The sequence below is a fragment of the Drosophila suzukii genome, chromosome Y, assembly GCF_043229965.1.
Source record: "Drosophila suzukii chromosome Y, CBGP_Dsuzu_IsoJpt1.0, whole genome shotgun sequence".
Taxonomy (NCBI): Eukaryota; Metazoa; Arthropoda; class Insecta; order Diptera; family Drosophilidae; genus Drosophila; species Drosophila suzukii.
Window position 1 is genome coordinate 11721734 of NC_092085.1, and position 17568 is coordinate 11739301.

Consider the following 17568-nt stretch of genomic DNA (forward strand, 5'->3'; position numbering starts at 1 on the left):
GGATCACTATTTCGTTCGCTTCGCGAGTAAATTTCTTCTTTTCTGTGAAAGTTTTTAGTAAATCCAATCACAATTTGAATTTTATGTTTTTTGTTTTTGTGACTTATATTGCTTTGTGCGTTGTCCGAAGAAGCTGCAGTGCTATTTTTTGTTGTTATTCTTCCGCAATCTCTTTTTAAATATTGTTTCTGTGATTTCTATTGTTTACTTTTGTACGTTGTCAGTCGTAGCTACAGTGCTGCTTGGTGATGTTGTTTTTGCATGCGCATCAACTGCATTACATTCACAATTTCCCAATATGTGTAAGGAATCGTTTGTAATTCCTCTCAACAAGACGGGTAGCAAAGTGGAAGCATTCAATTATAGATATTACTAAATTGTTAGCGATCCCAAAGCTTTTTGAAAGTCAATCCTCATTATGCGACATACACGCTGAGTGATGAAGCTCTGTCTATTTACTGGACCTAAATGGCTTCAAGTGTAAGGTAATGACTTTTTGTCGAGCCAATCTACAGTACACGACATACACGCTGAGTGAGGGCTCATTGCATAGAATAACTCTAATAAACGATCTTGGTGTTCTTTTGGACCCAACACTAAAATTTGCTGATCATATTTCGTCCATGTTAAATAATGCTAGGGGTGGGCTTGGCTTTATAAAAACGTCTCCCGTGTGGAGCCCTCAATATTTTCTTTAAGGCGCCTAATCTGGGATGCAAGCCTGACTTTACTGTCTTATTCTTGTAGATTAGTCCTGAATATCTACGGGGAGAGCGATCTCCATTCACGAACCCAAGGAAGGATCTTTTTCCCAAGTCCCGGGGTTGGGACATGTTAGGTGGTCCCCACATATTATGCAACATTTCTGTAATCGAACCTAGTCCTAAGCCATGGACTTCATCAACATGCTTTTAAGCAATACCTATTCGCCAGATGTACCTCTAATTTTTTAGAATGTTGAGGCCTTAACCTTTGGTACGAAGTCAGATTGCACAGTGTGCCCTACAAAGATGGCGAATCACTAAAAACTTTCTTTTAATACACTCTCCTTCTCATTTGGAATCACACCGGCAACAAAACTTTTGAAGATTTTTAGGGTCAAAACACGCAATGCGACGAGCACTATTGTTAACCCAATAATAAAACTAAAATTCGAGCACTTGAGGGACAAAATACCGATGAGGCGGCACGCTGCCGAGTACAGGCGTACTCACAAGAAACCGCTGGATCTGATGCTGTTAGGTTTAAATTCGAATGCGTCAATTTATTTAAACGAACAATTAACGAAGGAAAACTATTAAATTTTTAAAACCGCAATGACAATAAAAACAAAAGCTCCTATTGGTTAATACTTGGCTATAACTTTTTTGTAACTGGTCCGATTTTAAAACCTTTTGGAATCGACTCCGCTAGTTATCTTGATCAAGAATATATATACGTAACGCTTATATCTGTCTACCGCCCACATAACCATATATTGAGATCAGGGGTAGGTGGCGCATTTTACTGTCTCTTGGCTGCTTGCATATCGAGGTATTCGACTGTAGCGTTCTTCCTTGTTTTAATATTACAAATCACATTAATCACATTCAAAAACAAAAAATCACACAAGTTAAAAAAAAAATTTATAATATACATCAAAAGTAATAAATTCTTAAAAGTAAAACGAAAAGAAAAAAAAATTTAATAAGATTTTACAACTATACTTAAAGAGTTAAAAAACCTTAAAACACTAACATAAATTGCAAAATGGTCAGCAACATTAAAATAAAATCAAGAAAAAACGAGAGGGATGAAGATATGCTTGCTAGCGCCACTTAGCCTATAACGCCAACTAGCCTACTAGCGTATTAGTTATAACAGCTGACTTGCTGCATGTAGTGTACAATTTCGATTATAACTATTTATTGAATTTTCCGACTTTAACAACTTTTTGGCATGTAAATTGGTATTCATTAAAACAAAAGCTCCTATCAGCTGTTTACTCTCGTCGTGGCTTTACTCAAGTTAGAGTGCATGGGAGAGAAGATGTTATCTGTCTGGAGACCATGCATAAACATTATCAGCTACAGTTCGAATTGTCTCCAGAACACCTCTCTGCGTCTAGTTCGTTTCGCACATAAAATTAGCATAAATTTATGCTTAGAATTTTTTCTTTTTATCTTTCCAAGTATTTACTATTATACCTTTAGAAAATTAATTGTTTGTGTACTTAACTTTGATTTGCGTGAACTATTTTTTTGTTTTATCATCTCCAGGACATTCAGCCAGGCGATAATCAGAGTTCTAGACAAACAAAAACCAGGCTTAAAAATAATACACTTGAACTCACAAAGCTTAGCTAAAAATATTGAGGAATTCCGTTTTTTATTTATAAACTCTAATATTGATGTTATCTGTTTATCCGAAACGTGGTTAGTAATATGTCTCCGATATTAGCAATATGTCAATTATGTGTGAAAGTTTTAATCTTTTTCGCTCCGATCGTAGTGGTGGAGGTGCAGGAGTTGCTATTTATATAAACAAGAAACTTAATGCTATAAAAGTATGCGTTCAACCGGAGACGAGTGCGATTGAATATATATTTCTAATATATATATTTCTAAGTATCTTCAACAAAAGAGAAAACACATCAATTTTAATTGACTGTATCTACAGACCACACACAACAACAGAATAATCTGAGCTGATTGATTTGTTATTAACCCTCTCATTGAAATACTCCGATGTAATTCTTGCTGGCGATTTCAACAGGAATATTTTAATTGAAAAGCATTTGTCAAACTATATGGAATCACTTAGTTTATTTCCTGTTAACTTTAAATATCCTACAGATTTTCCCACTACCTGCAACAGCCAACTCGTTGCCTGCCTTTTCCAAACATGATCTGATCTTTTTCACGTACAACATTAATATTGACTACAATGCCTATTACATAGAGTAAATGGACTTCATCAACATTGACTATGCGACTGGAATTCCTTTTATTGTACTGCTGAAAGTGAAAATCCTCTACGACAGAACGGTTTTTGAAGCGCAAAACGTGTAAACACTTTGCCAAATCGTGGTTTAATTATAACAAAAAAAAACTAAAACAAAACGCGACAAATCGTAAGCGAAATGGAAACGCTGCAAGACAGAGAATTTGTACAACGATTTTAAATCAAATAGAAAATTGGTCAATGAGAGCATTGCAGAGGCGAATTGAAATTACTACATACATAAATTTCGACATTCAGAAAATAATAAAAATACATGATCAATTTTAAGGGCATTGAAATAACTGTGATATTATTATATAGAGTAAAAAGTATACTAGATTCGTCGGAATATATGTAACAAGCAAAAGGACGTGTTTCCGACCGATATAAAGTATATATGTTCTTTATCAGGATCACTAGCCGAGTCGATCAGCCATGTCCGTCTGACCGTCTGTCAGTCTGTCCGTATGAACGCTGAGATCTCGGAAACTATAAGAGCTAGGCTATTGGGATTTGGCATGCAGATTTCAGAGCTTCTTTGGCAGCGCAAGTTTGTTGGGTGTCACGCCCACTCTTACGCTAACAAACCGTCCAAAACTGTGGCTCCTACAGTTTTGATGCTAGAATAAAAGTATTAACTGATATGTATTAGTCTAGTCAATACCTATCAATTGAGCCAAAAGTTTGCCACGCCCACTTTAACGCCCATAACGCTTAAATCTGTCTACCACCCGTTATGTGGTGAGATCGTCCATCGCATATGTCCATTTGCATTTGGTGACTTAAGCTGAGTAACGGGTATCTGATAGTCGAGGTACTCGTCTATATCGTTCTTTCTTTTTTTTTATGTACAATCGTGTTTTTTGGCTTGCTTAGGGCCGGTTTTGTACCGTGACACTCCGTTGACATTCCATTCGTAGGCAAGATATCGATTATTTCGATTGTTAGGATGCGAGCATCTTTAAAGGAATTTTTTTGATTTTGCATATGGCTTACATTATTTTTTTCATGAAGGATATTATTTGGTATTGGTCCAATTACTTGCTGAGGCCTAGTATTCAACATAACAACAAATCCTCCAAAACCAAAAACTTAATGTAACAAAAACTTCTTATCGTCGCTGGTTGCGACTTTATAAGATTGTCGGGCTCTTTAGTGTTGTTGTTATTAATGTTTTTTAAGTTCTCCATATCCATATATCTCCTATTTGTCGAAGGCGGCAGCACAAGCGCGTCGTCGGTACTGCTACGGCGCAGATACCCGCTGACTTTCCGGGTCTACTTATTTACGCTTAATGTTCGGGGGCCTTGCGGTAGCCGGACCGTGTCCAACTTCCACGCTTATTCGTAGCTACCCTGGAAAACCAGGGCGCTCGCTATCCTCAACCTGCGACCCGTTCGGTAGCCTTCAGCACGGGGCTCCTCAAGGCATTCCTCTAGCTCTTTGGCCAAATTTAAGTGGTGTACTTACCAGGAAAAATCTCCGGTTTCAACCAGTGTTGGGGCGCGGTGGCTTGATCGTTGAAAATAGTTGAAGCCCCAAGATCGAATGGTACCCAAAACACACGGGAGTACTTTGGGGTTTTTACGCGACGTGCGTAGATGTTTATTGGATCACTTTGAAATAAGATCTGCTTAAGAGAGAGATGGAGAGGAAGAGCGGACGGCAGTGCGAGCCCGCGAGATGTAGACATCTGGATAAAACTGCCGCTCGACACTTCCTCCTGAAATTAAACGCCCTTTTGACGTACACAAGGCGGGGTATGGAACCTAATATTCGGATGGAGTATTCTTAGGAGGGACTTTTTGTACGGAAACTTGCGCTGAATAGGACGCAATGATGTGTGGAAGTGAGGCGGATACTGGCCTTGGAGGGTCGGATGGAATCGGCGGAGTAGTAGGACCGCTGTTTCGATGCAGCAATGTGTGATGCTGCTCTTGGCAAGTGAGACAGTTGTGAGCGCTTGTGCAATCCCGGAATTGATGGCTGCTTGCAAAGCAATTGGAGCACAACTGCTTCTTTTGAATATAGGCTAGGCGATCGTCTACCATCATTTGTAGGAAGCGTGGACATATACGCACGGGGTGGTTCTTCTTCGAACACAGATCGCAGCCTTTGGGTACCGGAACTAGCCTTGTGTTGAAGGAATTTATTTTTGTGTCTTTGGACTGGGCGTGGTGGAGATTGGCAGATCGGAAGCTGTCAACGGCCTCAAGAGTTCGATGGCGCTCCGTCAAATAGGAATCAAGCTCAAGCCACGTAGGAATTTCGGCTTTATTTTGGATGGATTGCTCCCATAACGAGAGAGCTTTGGTAGTTTTGTAGAGCACATATAAATCAGGATAGGGTCCCAATTCTCAATATTAACACCGGAAAATTTTAATAAAGATAAGCAACCTTGAAAAGTGCGTTGAAGTTCTTTTAAGGCTGCTCCCTACTCCTGTGCTATGGATTGCACATTGAAAAGTGTCTTCAGGTGACTGTTCGCCTGCAATCGCTTATTTTCGAAACGCTCAGTTAGGTTATTCCAGGCTGAGCGAAAGCCATCATTGGTGAGTGGGGATCTCGAAACTATGGAATGAGCTTCGCCACTTGTTTTTGAATTTAACTGAAATAATTTTTCAACGGGCGTTAGACTCGGATTGTCTATGTATATTGCCGTAAAAAGGTCCCGGACAGTCGGCCATAAGACGTGGAATTTTTGGACGGAGTTACTGGAGCTTGAGGTATTTGGGAGGAGCCTTTTTGGATTTGTTCCATCAGCTGCGCGGCAAATATTTCGTAAGTGGAGTACGTTTGGTAATACTTGGACTTTAGTATGGATTTTGTGTCTGCGGCGCTCTCGCCTGCAACTATAATGCAGTCGGAGCATATGTCGTATGCCGCCTTTACTGTTTGCCACAAGGAATTGAGGTGATCGCGACGGATTTTACAGGCGGATAACGTTGGGGTAGGAGCACCTGGAGCATTGACAGTGGCCTCAAAGTGGATCAGACAGTCAGCTGTGGCCATATATCGGGTTAAAGCGGATTTTACTGATGTTGCCTCCTGAAATTAAACGCCCTTTTGACGTAAACAACCAGGTCTCAGCAAACTCAATAATATATATATTGTTAAACGTTGTTGCACTAAGAGCAGTACAAACAAGTGGCCCAAACGACACCAAGCACGTGCTTGTTACGCGCGGGCCCATTTTTATTTCGGGCAAATACGGTTCGCGAGGAAGGTACATAGAACAAATAAAGACAGGACAAAACATAGATCAACAAGATTAAAGCAAATGAGCTAAGATTTTAGTTTTTAGTACAGGGATAGAAGTTGAGGAACAAATTAAATGATATATGTTGTTACAATTATTAGAAAGAACGCGAAAGGGCTCATGCTGACTAAAATTAGATGAACATCGTGGCAAGTTGATAGGATGGTAGTTTCGCATTAGTCTAACAGGAACATTGAAACTTAGGCGGCTTACCAAATCTACAGAATCAATATCGCCTCTGATAAGATTATTCATAAAAATAGTACCAAGCATAATTCTACGGCTTACTAGAGTAGGCAAATTAATGAATAGCAATCTACTCGAGTAAGAAGGCAACCTGACGTTTTGATCCCAGTTCAAACCACGTAAGGCAAAAAGAAGAAATTGTTTTTTGTACGGACTCTATACGGTCAATGTGCACTTGATACTGAGGACTCCAAACGGAAGAACAGTATTCTAAATTAGGTCGGACAAGCGAGGTAAATAATAATTTGGTAGTGTATGGATCATCAAATTGTTTAGACCAACGCTTTATAAACCCAAGAACACTCATAGCTTTATTTACTGTAGAGGTTATGTGGGAGTCAAATTTAAGTTTAGGATCTAGGAGAACACCTAAATCGTTTACTGAGTATGTTCGGTCCAAGGACATGTTCTGAAGAGTAACTCATGAACGTTGGCGTACCCCTATAAAAAGTCATAACGTTGCATTTAAGACAGTTTGAATTCAAAAGGTTGTACTGACACCATTCCTGGAATGTATTAATGTCTGACTGCAAGCAGAAACCAGACTCAATAATATTATTATATGAAAAACAAAGCTGAAGTCGGCCAGAACCGCTGTAGTATCGTCCAACTCGTTTACTTGTTGAACGACTGCTACTGATAGCTTCTCCTCGAGCCATCCATTGTGTCGGTTCCTGGCTGGTATTATTATCTCGTGTCCAGCACACCTTATCTCGGTTCCGACTTGTTTCAGGAAGTTCCATCCCAAAACTAATGGATCCTCTTTTCCGGGTAAAATCAACAGGCTCATGGTCACTTGTTTGTTGCCGAATTTGACCTCCACCTCGAGATGCGCATCCTTCACCTACTTCGCGTTGATATGTCTGAAGTCGACAAACAGTCTCCACTTGCCTGTCATCTTTTTCATGAACCCCATTTGGAGAAGCTCGTTCACCTTTGCGTTTATTTTCCCTTGGATTTTTGGGTTCTTGGGGTAGTAACTCTGCTTGATTGGCTTGTCATCCTTCATTTTGATTTGGTGCTCTGCCATATTCGATGTTCCCGTCATTGTGCTGAAGTCTGCCAGCTCTCTTCTCAGGAACGCTGTAGTATCGTCCAACTCGTTTACCTGTTAAACGACTACTACCGAAAGCTTTTCCTCGAGCCATCCATTGTGTCGGCTCCTAGCTGGTATTATCATCTCGCGTCCAGTACACCTTAGCTCGGTACCGACTTGTTTAAGGCAGTTCCATCCCAACACCAACGGATCCACTACTCCGGGTAAAATCAATAGGCTCATGGTCACTTGTTTGTTGCTGAATTTGACCTCTCCCTCGAGCTGCCAAGCTAACTTGCCGTCTTGTACTTGTAATTACTACCTTAACGTGGTAACCATCCAGATGTGGCCTGAGCTTCCGGATTGCCCAGACGATCGCCAAGCACTCCTTCTCCGTTGTTGAGTAGTTCTTTTCCGCGCCGTTCAGTGTTCGGCTCGAATAGGAGCCCTTTTCGGTGTCCTGGGTCAGTATTGATCCGATGCCGTAGTCGCTGGCGTCTGTTTGCAGGATGAAAGTTCTACTGAAGTCCGGGCATGCTAGCACCGGATCTGCCACAGTCTTGCCTTTACTTCCTCAAACGCCATCTGGTGCTCCGGTGTCCACTCCCACTTACTGACTTTGCGCAGCAGGTTATTCAGGGGTGTGACGATTCTGGAAAAATCTGGTACAAATCGGAGGTACCACAACGCTACTCCTAGGTATTTCCGGAGCTCTTTGACGGTCGATGGCGGTTCCAGTTCAGCAATGGCGTCTACTTTTTCTGGATCTGTTCCTATTCCCTCGCTGGTCACTCGATGTCCGAGGTACAGCAGTTCCTTCTTAAAGTATTGGTATTTTTCTGGATTCAGCCTCAGGTTCGCTTCCCTTAGACGCCGGAACACTTCTCTAAGGTTTCTCTTGTGTTCCTCTAGCGTGCGACCGATCACTGAGCTGAGGTGACAGCTCAGGGCCAATTACTCTATCTAACACTCGTTGAAACGTTGACGTCGCCGAGTGAGGTCCGAACGGCATTACCCTCCACTGAAATACACGTTTGCCTGGTACCGTGAACGCCGTGTATTGCCTGCTATTCTATTCCGGTGGGATCTGCCAGTATGCATCCTTCACGTCCAAACTGCTGATGTACCGCACTTACCTTAGTTGATCTAGGATGTAGTTTATGCGGGGCATTGGGTAGGCATTCACTGACTTCACGTTGATCTGTCTGAAGTCGACACACAGTCTCCACTTGCCTGTCTTCTTTTTCACCATCACGGTATTGGGGCTGTATGGGCTCTTTGAATGCTCTATGAACCCCATTTGGGTTCTTGAGGTAGAATCTATGCTTGATTAGCTTTTCATCCTTCATTTTGATCTGGTGTTTGTGCTGAAATCTGCCAGCTCTGCTTCCAGGAACGCTGTAGTATCGTCTAACTCGTTGTTGTTGAACGACTGCTACCGATAGCCTCTCCTCGAGACATCCATTGTTTCGGTTCCTGGCTGGTATTATAATCTCGTGTCCAGCACACCTTATCTCGGTTCCGACTTGTTTCAGGAAGTTACATCCCAGCACCAACGGATCCACTACTCCGGATAAAATCAACAGGGTCTTGGTCACTTGTTTGTTGCCGAATTTGACCTCCAGCTCGAGCTGCGCATTAATTCCGCCGCATCTTCCGTGTGCCAACCTAACTTGCCTTCTCGTCCTTGTAATCATTCCTAGAGAAGCAATATTGTCCGCCATTTCTTCGCTAACGAAGCTTGCCGTTGCTCCGGTGTCGATTGTTGCTTTGTTGCTGCGCCTCGATTAGCTTGCCCGTTAGTTTGGAGAGGTAGCACTGTGCGATTCCCGCTCGCCTCTCTGTGGCTGAGATCGCTGGCCACTTTTCGATCGTTGGCAGCAATCGACGCTCCTGACAACAACCTTGCCGCAAATCCAGCAAAATATCAGCCGCTGGTTTCGACATCTAGCCCAGTGTCCGTTCCCGGCGCATTTCCGACAGGCCTCCTGCGTGTCTATGATATGGGTGGCGTCTTGTGGCCTCTGTGTGTTGCTTGGTGGCCTCCACAAGGTATTGTTTGGCTGCCTCTGTTGCTGTGGGGGTGGTGTCCATTGGCCTCCGCGTGGTGCGTCTGTTACCTGCTGTCGTCTGGCTTGGTGTGGTGGTGACCATTGTGTGTCCTGGTTATCTGTCTCCTCGCATCTTCTGCATGTTACCTGCGTTTGTGACGCCTACTTGGTCTTTGAAAACCTGTTCTCCTGTGCAAAATCTTCCCGTTCCTTTTCAAGTTCTTCGTACTCATCGGCTAGGATCATTAGCGTATCCAGGTCCGACACTTTGTATGCTCTTAAGAAAATCCGTAGGCTTGGGGTGCAGTTCTCTTAATGACCCTTAAAGTCTCTTTCGTAGAATAGCTAGGTGGCCTCACCAACGTCTGCATGTCGATCATGTAATCCTTGAACGACTCGCTGAAGCCCTGCTTCCGTTGCCGGACCTGATCCGCCAGCCTGGTGAAGAAATCTCTCGGCAGAAAATAGTTTGGTTCCCTTAGACGCCGGAACACTTATCTCAGGGTTTCCTTGTGTTCTTCTAGTGTGTCCGATCACTATTATGTCATCTTGGTAAGCGAACGCGTGAGGTGGCATTTCGGGGCCAATTTCATGGTTAAAACCCGCTGAAAGGTTGCAGACGCAGAGTGGAGACCAAACGGCATCACCCTCCACTGGAACATACCTTTGCTTGGTACTGTGAAAGCCGTGTATTGTTTGCTGGTTTCTTCCAGTGGGATTTGCTACTACCCATCCTTCAGGTCCAAGCTGCTGATGCACTGCGCTTCCCTCAGTTGGTCGAAAATATAACTTATTCGGGGCATTGGGTAGGCCTCCTTTACAGACTTGGCGTTGATCTGTCTAAAGTCGACACACAGTCTCCACTTGACTGTCCTCTTTTTCACCATCACGATGGAGGAGCGGAATGGGCTCTTTGAATGCTCTATGAACCACATTTGGAGAAGCTAGTCCACCTTTGCATTGATCTCCCCTTGGTTTTTTGGGATCTTATTGTAATATCTCTGCTTGATTGGCTTATCATCCATCATTGATCTGTTCTGCCATGTTCGACGTTCCCGCCATGGTGTTAAAGTCTGCTAGCTCTGTTTCCAGGAACGTTGTAGAATCGTTCAGGTCGCTTTTCTGTTGAACGACTGCTACCGAAAGCTTCTCCTCGAGCCCCCCATAGTGTCGGTTCCTGGCTGGTATTATGACCCCGTGTTCAGCACACCTTACTTTGGTCTCAACACGAGTAAGGAAGTTCCATCGCAACGCCAATGGATCCACTACTTTCTTTTCTTTTTTGGTTGCCGAATTTGACCTCCACCTCGAGCTGTTCATCTCTTCCGCCCCATCTTCCGTCTGCCAACATAACTTGCTGTCTCGTCCTTGTAATTCTTCCTAGAGCAGCAAGATTGTCTGCCATTTCTTCGCTAACGAAGCTGGCGTTGCCCCGGTGTCGATTGGGGTTTTGTAGCTGTTTCCACCAATCATAACCGCTGCGGACAACTGGTGCTCCTCCTCGATTAACTTTCTAGTTAGTTTGGAGAGGTAGCACTGTGCGACCCCTGCTCTCCTTTCTGCGGCTGAGATCGCTGGACATTTCCCGCTCGTAGGCAGCACTCGACGGTGCAACAGAGCGTATGAGTTCTAAACTTTGTAACCAATTCGCCGACTCTAAAACTATTTTTTAAGGTAAATCAATATGAAAGCGAATTAAAACTATTAATTATATTAGTTATAGGTGATGTTGTAGATAATCAAAAAAAAACACCTCTTAAACAGGTAAAGTGTCGTGCTGATCGTACGTTCAACATACAAAACTTCTGATATAAAATTTTGAGCCGAAAAGTTATAGTGCATTCAAGTATATAAATACACATACAGCAAAATATTGGATCCTTTTGCCAACACAGGCAATACCTGTTGCAGCGTGCCGAATAATAATAATTTGGTAGTGTATGGATCATAAAATTATTTAGACCAACGCTTTTTAAACCCAAGAACACCCATAACTTTATTTACATTAGAGGTTATGTGGGAGTCAAATTAATTAATTAAGTTTTGGATCTAGGATAACACCTAAATCGTTTACTGAGTATATTTGGTCCAGGGACAAGTTCTGAAGAGAGTAACTCATGAACGTTGGCGTACCCCTATAAAAAGTCATAACGTTGCATTTAAGACAGTTTGAATTCAAAAGTTTGTACTGACACCATTCCTGGAATGTATTAATGTCTGACTGCAAGCAGAAACCAGACTCAATAATATTATTATATGAAAAACAAAGCTTAACATCATCAGAATACACTAATAAACGAGAGTGAGTTACGATAGAGGGAAGATCATCAAACAGAGTAAACAGCAAAGGGCCTAAATGACTAAATGACAGACAGACAGACAGATTATTTGGAAACCCGAGCTGATCTAATTTGAATAAAATAAGAGAGTGGTTTACAGATTCAAAGGCTTTACTAAAATCTGTAAATATAACGTCTGTCTGCCATTTTTTGTTAAATCCATCTATTACAAAAGATGTCAATTCGAGCAAACAAGACCATGTTGACACGGAGATATCAAAGAGGAGCACAAATGTTGCAAATGAGTGGTAAAAATGCGTTCAAATGTTTCTTTTTAGATAGTAGGAAAAACAGATGAGATAGAAAAAATTCAGCAAACAAATCTGCAATTTCGGGATCCATAGATGCCTTAATAGAGTTTAATCGTACTGATGATGTCAATTCTGAAAACTTTAGCTTAGCATAGACAAAGTTATAAAACTGCCTCGGATACTTTGAAAATTCAAATTTACATTGGTTCAAATACATGGAATAGCAATGACTGTCAAGTACATTAAAATTAATACGAGCCACCACATATCTTGAAAAATCGGATGGCCTACCCGACTTTTTGTACTTTTTATAGAAGTTTGTTTTTAAGTTTCTAAGTCTTTGCAACTGATTAGAAAACCAAGGAGGCCTGTCTAACTTAGGAGGATAACTATCAGGAACACATTCACAGAAAAAAGAGTTTAGGACACTGTAAAATAGTTCCGTAGCACTTTCAATATTTAAACAATTATATAAATTTGTCCAATTTGTCATAAAGCCAAAAACTTTTAGAATTTAGTACATGAAATACTTTAGGAGGAGCAGATATTTTAAATAAAGATATCCTACGAACATATGGAAATTTAAACTCCTCCACTGATATGTTTTGAGATGGGAATTCCTGGTGTATAAATTCCAAAACATCTGCAGATGAAGAAGATGTTGAACGAGACACAAATAATTGCTTCCTACATGGAACAACCTCTTTCTACCTCCACCAGCAATATGAACATCGTTCGACAAACCGCCCACAAACTTCTCGGAAACTATCAAGGATAGAGAATTGGGATTTGAGATTTAGATTTCGTATCCTTGTACGCAGCTCCAGGTTGTTACGCGAATATTCCACGCCCACTTTAACGCCCACAAACCGCCCAAGCCTGTGACGCCCACAATTTTCATGCTAAATAAAAAACTTTAGCTGAAATGTATTGGTCTCGTCAATACCTACAGATTGATCCAAAAATTTTCCACGCCCACTCTAACGCTCATGACGCTTAAATCTGTCTACCGCCGGTAGGTGGCACATTTTATTCTCGCTAAATATTCTAGTACAGTCCACTCCAACTACTTTTCTCGACCTACAATTACGGGTAAATTATTTCTAAAATTAAAAACAAAGTTACAATATCCACAAATTTACTCCAGCAAAACGTTTGCAATTTAGTTGTGCAGGTGACAAAAACATAAGCGAAGTCTTTACAATTCCCGCAACGTTATTCCGCTATCCGCACCCCACATATGTACATATGTACAGTGTACATACATACGTATTTTCTGCAGTGCACAGTGGGTCAAGGGCTCACAAAAAATGTTTCCTTCAAACAAACAAAATTAAAGTCCGTAATTCCTTAAATAAGTCCGACCATCCGATATAATAAATATTTTTTGAATCTGCCTATCCATCAGTGTGACCGTATATATTTACAATCTTGATTGGTTCCTAAATTCCAATTGGATTCTAGTCCGTTTCCTTACTTCTGAATTAAAATTCGAAATAATTTTTCGTCATGGCAAGATCAGTAAAATACGCTTTAACCCTATTTACGGCCACAGCTGATTCACTTTGATGCCACTGTGAACGCTCCTACCCCAACGTTGTCCACCTGTAAAATCCGACTCGATCACTTCAATTCCTTGTGGCAAACGGTAAAGGCAGCATACGACGTATGCTCCGACTGCATTGTGGCTGCAGGCGAGAGCCCCGCAGACACGAAATCCATAATAAAGTCCAAGTATTACCAAACGTACTCCACTTATGAAATATTTGAAATATGAAAGGCTCCTCCCAAATACCTCAAGCTCCAGTAAGTCCGTCCCAAAATTCCACGTCTTATGGCTGTCGGCTCCCTCCTATCGACACAGAGGATCTCTCTGGCGATTATCTTCGCTGGCCGACTTTCCCGGAGCTTTTCACGGCAATATACATAGACAATCCGAGTCTAACGCCCGTTGAAAAATTATTCCATTCAAATTCAAAAACAAGTGGCGAAGCTCATTCCATAGTTTCAAGATCCCCACTCACCAATGATGGCTTTCGCTCAGCCTGGAATAACCTAACTGAGCGTTTCGAAAATAAGCGTTTGCAGGTGAACTGTCACCTGAAAACACTTTTCAATGTGCAATCCATAGCACAGGAGTCGGGAGCAGCCTTAAGGAACTTCAACGCATTTTTCAAGGTTGCTTAACTTTTTAAAATTTTCCGGTGTTAATATTGAGAATTTGCACCCTATCCTGATTTATATGTGCTCGAAAAAAATACCAAAGCTTACTATCTTATTATGGGAGCAATCCGTCCAAAATAAAGCCGAAATTCCTACGTGGCTTGAGCAAGATTCCTTTTTGACGGAGCGCCATCGAACTCTTGAGGCCGTCGATAGCTTCCAATCTGCCAATTTCCTCCACGTCCAGTCCAAACACACAAATCGAGCCTCAGTTTCACACACCATTTCGTCCTATTCAGCGCAAGTTTCCGTAAATCCTACCAATGCGGAGTCTGCCAAAAGTTCCATCCCCTACAAAAGTACCACCACTTTCTACTGCTAAGCCCCCAAAATCGGCTCCAGGAAGTACATAACCGGAAGTACTGCTCCAATTGCTTTGCTCACAATCATTCCAAGGACTCCTGCCGCAGTAGTCATCACTGCTAAGAGTGTGGAAAGGGCCACCATACGGACGACCGATCGCCACTTCCAAGATATTCCTGAGCCTACTATCCTGAGGTTGGGGGAGGGAGGGTGAATGCTTACGTCAAAAGGGCGTTTAATTTCAGGAGGCAGTGTCGAGCGGCAGTTTTATCCAGATGTCTACATCTCGCACTCTCTCCCTCTCCATCTATCCCCTAAGTTTCCCCTCCGCTCTGGAGCGCCTAAGTTAAGTTACGCTAAACTAGTTCTTATTTCCAAGTGTACCAATAAACACCTATGCACGTCGCGCAAAAATCCCCGAAGTACCCACGTGTTTTTTGATTACCCTTCGTTCTTGGGACTTCATCTATTTTAGCGATCAGGCCACACCGCCCCAAGAAGACCATTTACCCACAACAAACCAGATTTGGCTGGATCCTGTCAAGGTGTCTAAAGGTAGGAGCCTATACGCGCTGATCCTTACTTTCTTCAGTTCAGGAACACCGACTGATTGCTGGGTTCCTGAACTGGAAAATTTTAAAAAAGTTACGCTCAGTTATGTTATTTTAGACTAAGCGAAAGCCATCATTCATCCTTCTTCAAAATATATCAGAAATCGACTCTGACTCAGTTTCTTCAGTTCAGGAACCCAGCAATCATTTACTCAATGGAAACCCTGCGGAATTTAGAAAATTTAGCGTCCAAAATAAATGAATAAAATAAATAAACTTCTGACTTTTTATTTCGAGTTAAAATTACAGGAACGGAGAGTGGAAAATATTTCCTTGACTGAGATATGTCGGCTACTTCCGAATTGTTGGGCGGTCGTGACTTCAACGGCATTCAGCCGTTATGTCGTTGGCGTGAGGCCCATGATCTTGTCAATGACCGTGCGCCTTCAGGCTTGTGCATGTGTCCCTTTTATTGCGGTCAGGTAATGGACAGGTGCGCATGTTCGGGTAGCTCTTGCCTGAATCCCTTTTATGACATGTTTATGACCCATTTGTGGAAAGGAGAGAATCTTAGACTAAATTATTCCACATCTGAGAATCATTAATTTGTGAGTTTTATTTTAATGGGGTTCTTTTGATTTCTAAATTAGTTTTACAATTATAGGAAACATTATTCCCCAACATAATCGGACATGTTCCTATCAGATAACCATCTTCGGATACTTTGGGTGTGCGACCTTTCTAACGTCTGTCCGTCTGTCTGTCCGTCCGGATGAACGCTGAGATCTCGGAAACTATAAGAGCTAGGGTATTGGGATTTGGCGCCCACTCTAACGCCCACAAACCGTCCACAAACTTAAAAAAATCGTAAATATGAACGTGGGTATCCTGTATACTGTTTATCAAGTGCAATGTTTCATCATGGCCAAGGTTTTAACGAAGGACATTATACATCTATTTTACGAAAAGATGGAAATCTATACAAAGCCAATGATGCAACAATAACTAAATCTTCTTGGCCCCGGAACAGCAAAGATATTTATATACTTTTTCACTGAGTGTTTTTGACTACAATCTTATCCCCTATCTTTTTAAGGATCCCGGAATTAACAATGGTAAGGCAATCTAACTGGCTGGAATACGTTCGTTTAAGAAATTAAAAGTGCATAAAAATTTTATTTCTAAGAATTAGCATAACACGTGCTAATATACATAGCCTACATACATATGTACGCAATGGACAAGTCAAAGCGAAACATTAAACCGTTTGCCGGCGATAAAAATTCTGTGTGGAAAATGATCGACAGTGAAATTGCTGACGACTTGGATGAAAATTTGATTATGGCAGAGAGGAGTGCTAAAAGTACACTGATAGAACATTTGAGTGACTCCTTCTTGAGTTTCGCAACTAGCAACAACACAGCTCGCGAAATTCTCAGAAGTCTAGATTCCGTGTATGAGAGGAAAAGTCTTGCTTCACAGTTATCTGTACGCAAGCAGTTGGTTTCGCTAAAGCCTAAGAGTGAAATGGCATTAGTTACTCATTTTGTTGTTTTTGATGAACTGGTTGGCGAACTGTTGGCGTCGGGTTTTAAATTAGACGAAATGGACAGAGTTTCGTACTTGCTGCTTCCATTGCCAGCATTTTATGACGGGGTATCACAGCTATAGAGACGCTTTTGGAGGAAAAAATATCGCTAGCTTTTGTGAAGAATCGCTTACTAGACCATGAAGTAAAAATTAAAAATGCTAGTAACGATACTAGTAAAAAAGTTATGCAGGCTGAGGCTTAAAATAATTTTAACAATAACTATAAAGCAAATTATAAAAACAATAGCAAATATAAAATTAATGCTAAAAGTTATAACAGAAATAATAATACGCAAAACCCATATAACATAAAACAAAAACTTAACAACATAAAATGCCACCACTGTGGAAAACTAGGACACATGAAAAAGGATTGTTACGGTTATAAAAAACCAATAAATGATGAAAATAATAAACAAGTGCACACAGCAAAACCAAGCCAGGCTTCGCGTTCATGCTTTAGAGTATGAATCAAAATATGAATAATTTAAACGGGAACTTGAATATTATTCTTGACTCGGGTGCTACCGACCACCTCATAAATGATGAGTCATTATTTGTGGCCTATGCTGACCTGGAAACTCCCATAAAGATTGCTGTAGCCAAGCATAGGGAGTATATTTTTGCAACAAAGCGTGGGGTCGTCCGCTTGGAAAATGAATATCAGATAACGCTGGAAGACGTACTATACTGCGGAGAAGTTGCAGAAAATCTGATTTCCGTAAAAAGGCTACAAG

At 41.5% G+C, this 17568-nt stretch overlaps 1 protein-coding gene across 1 annotated transcript in view; it reads right to left on the reverse strand.

The window, feature by feature from the left end:
* Nucleotides 1–17568, reverse strand: part of kl-3 (dynein heavy chain 8, axonemal kl-3) — an 895452-nt gene that overhangs the window by 779963 nt on the left and 97921 nt on the right. The gene's annotated exons all lie outside the window — the stretch shown is intronic.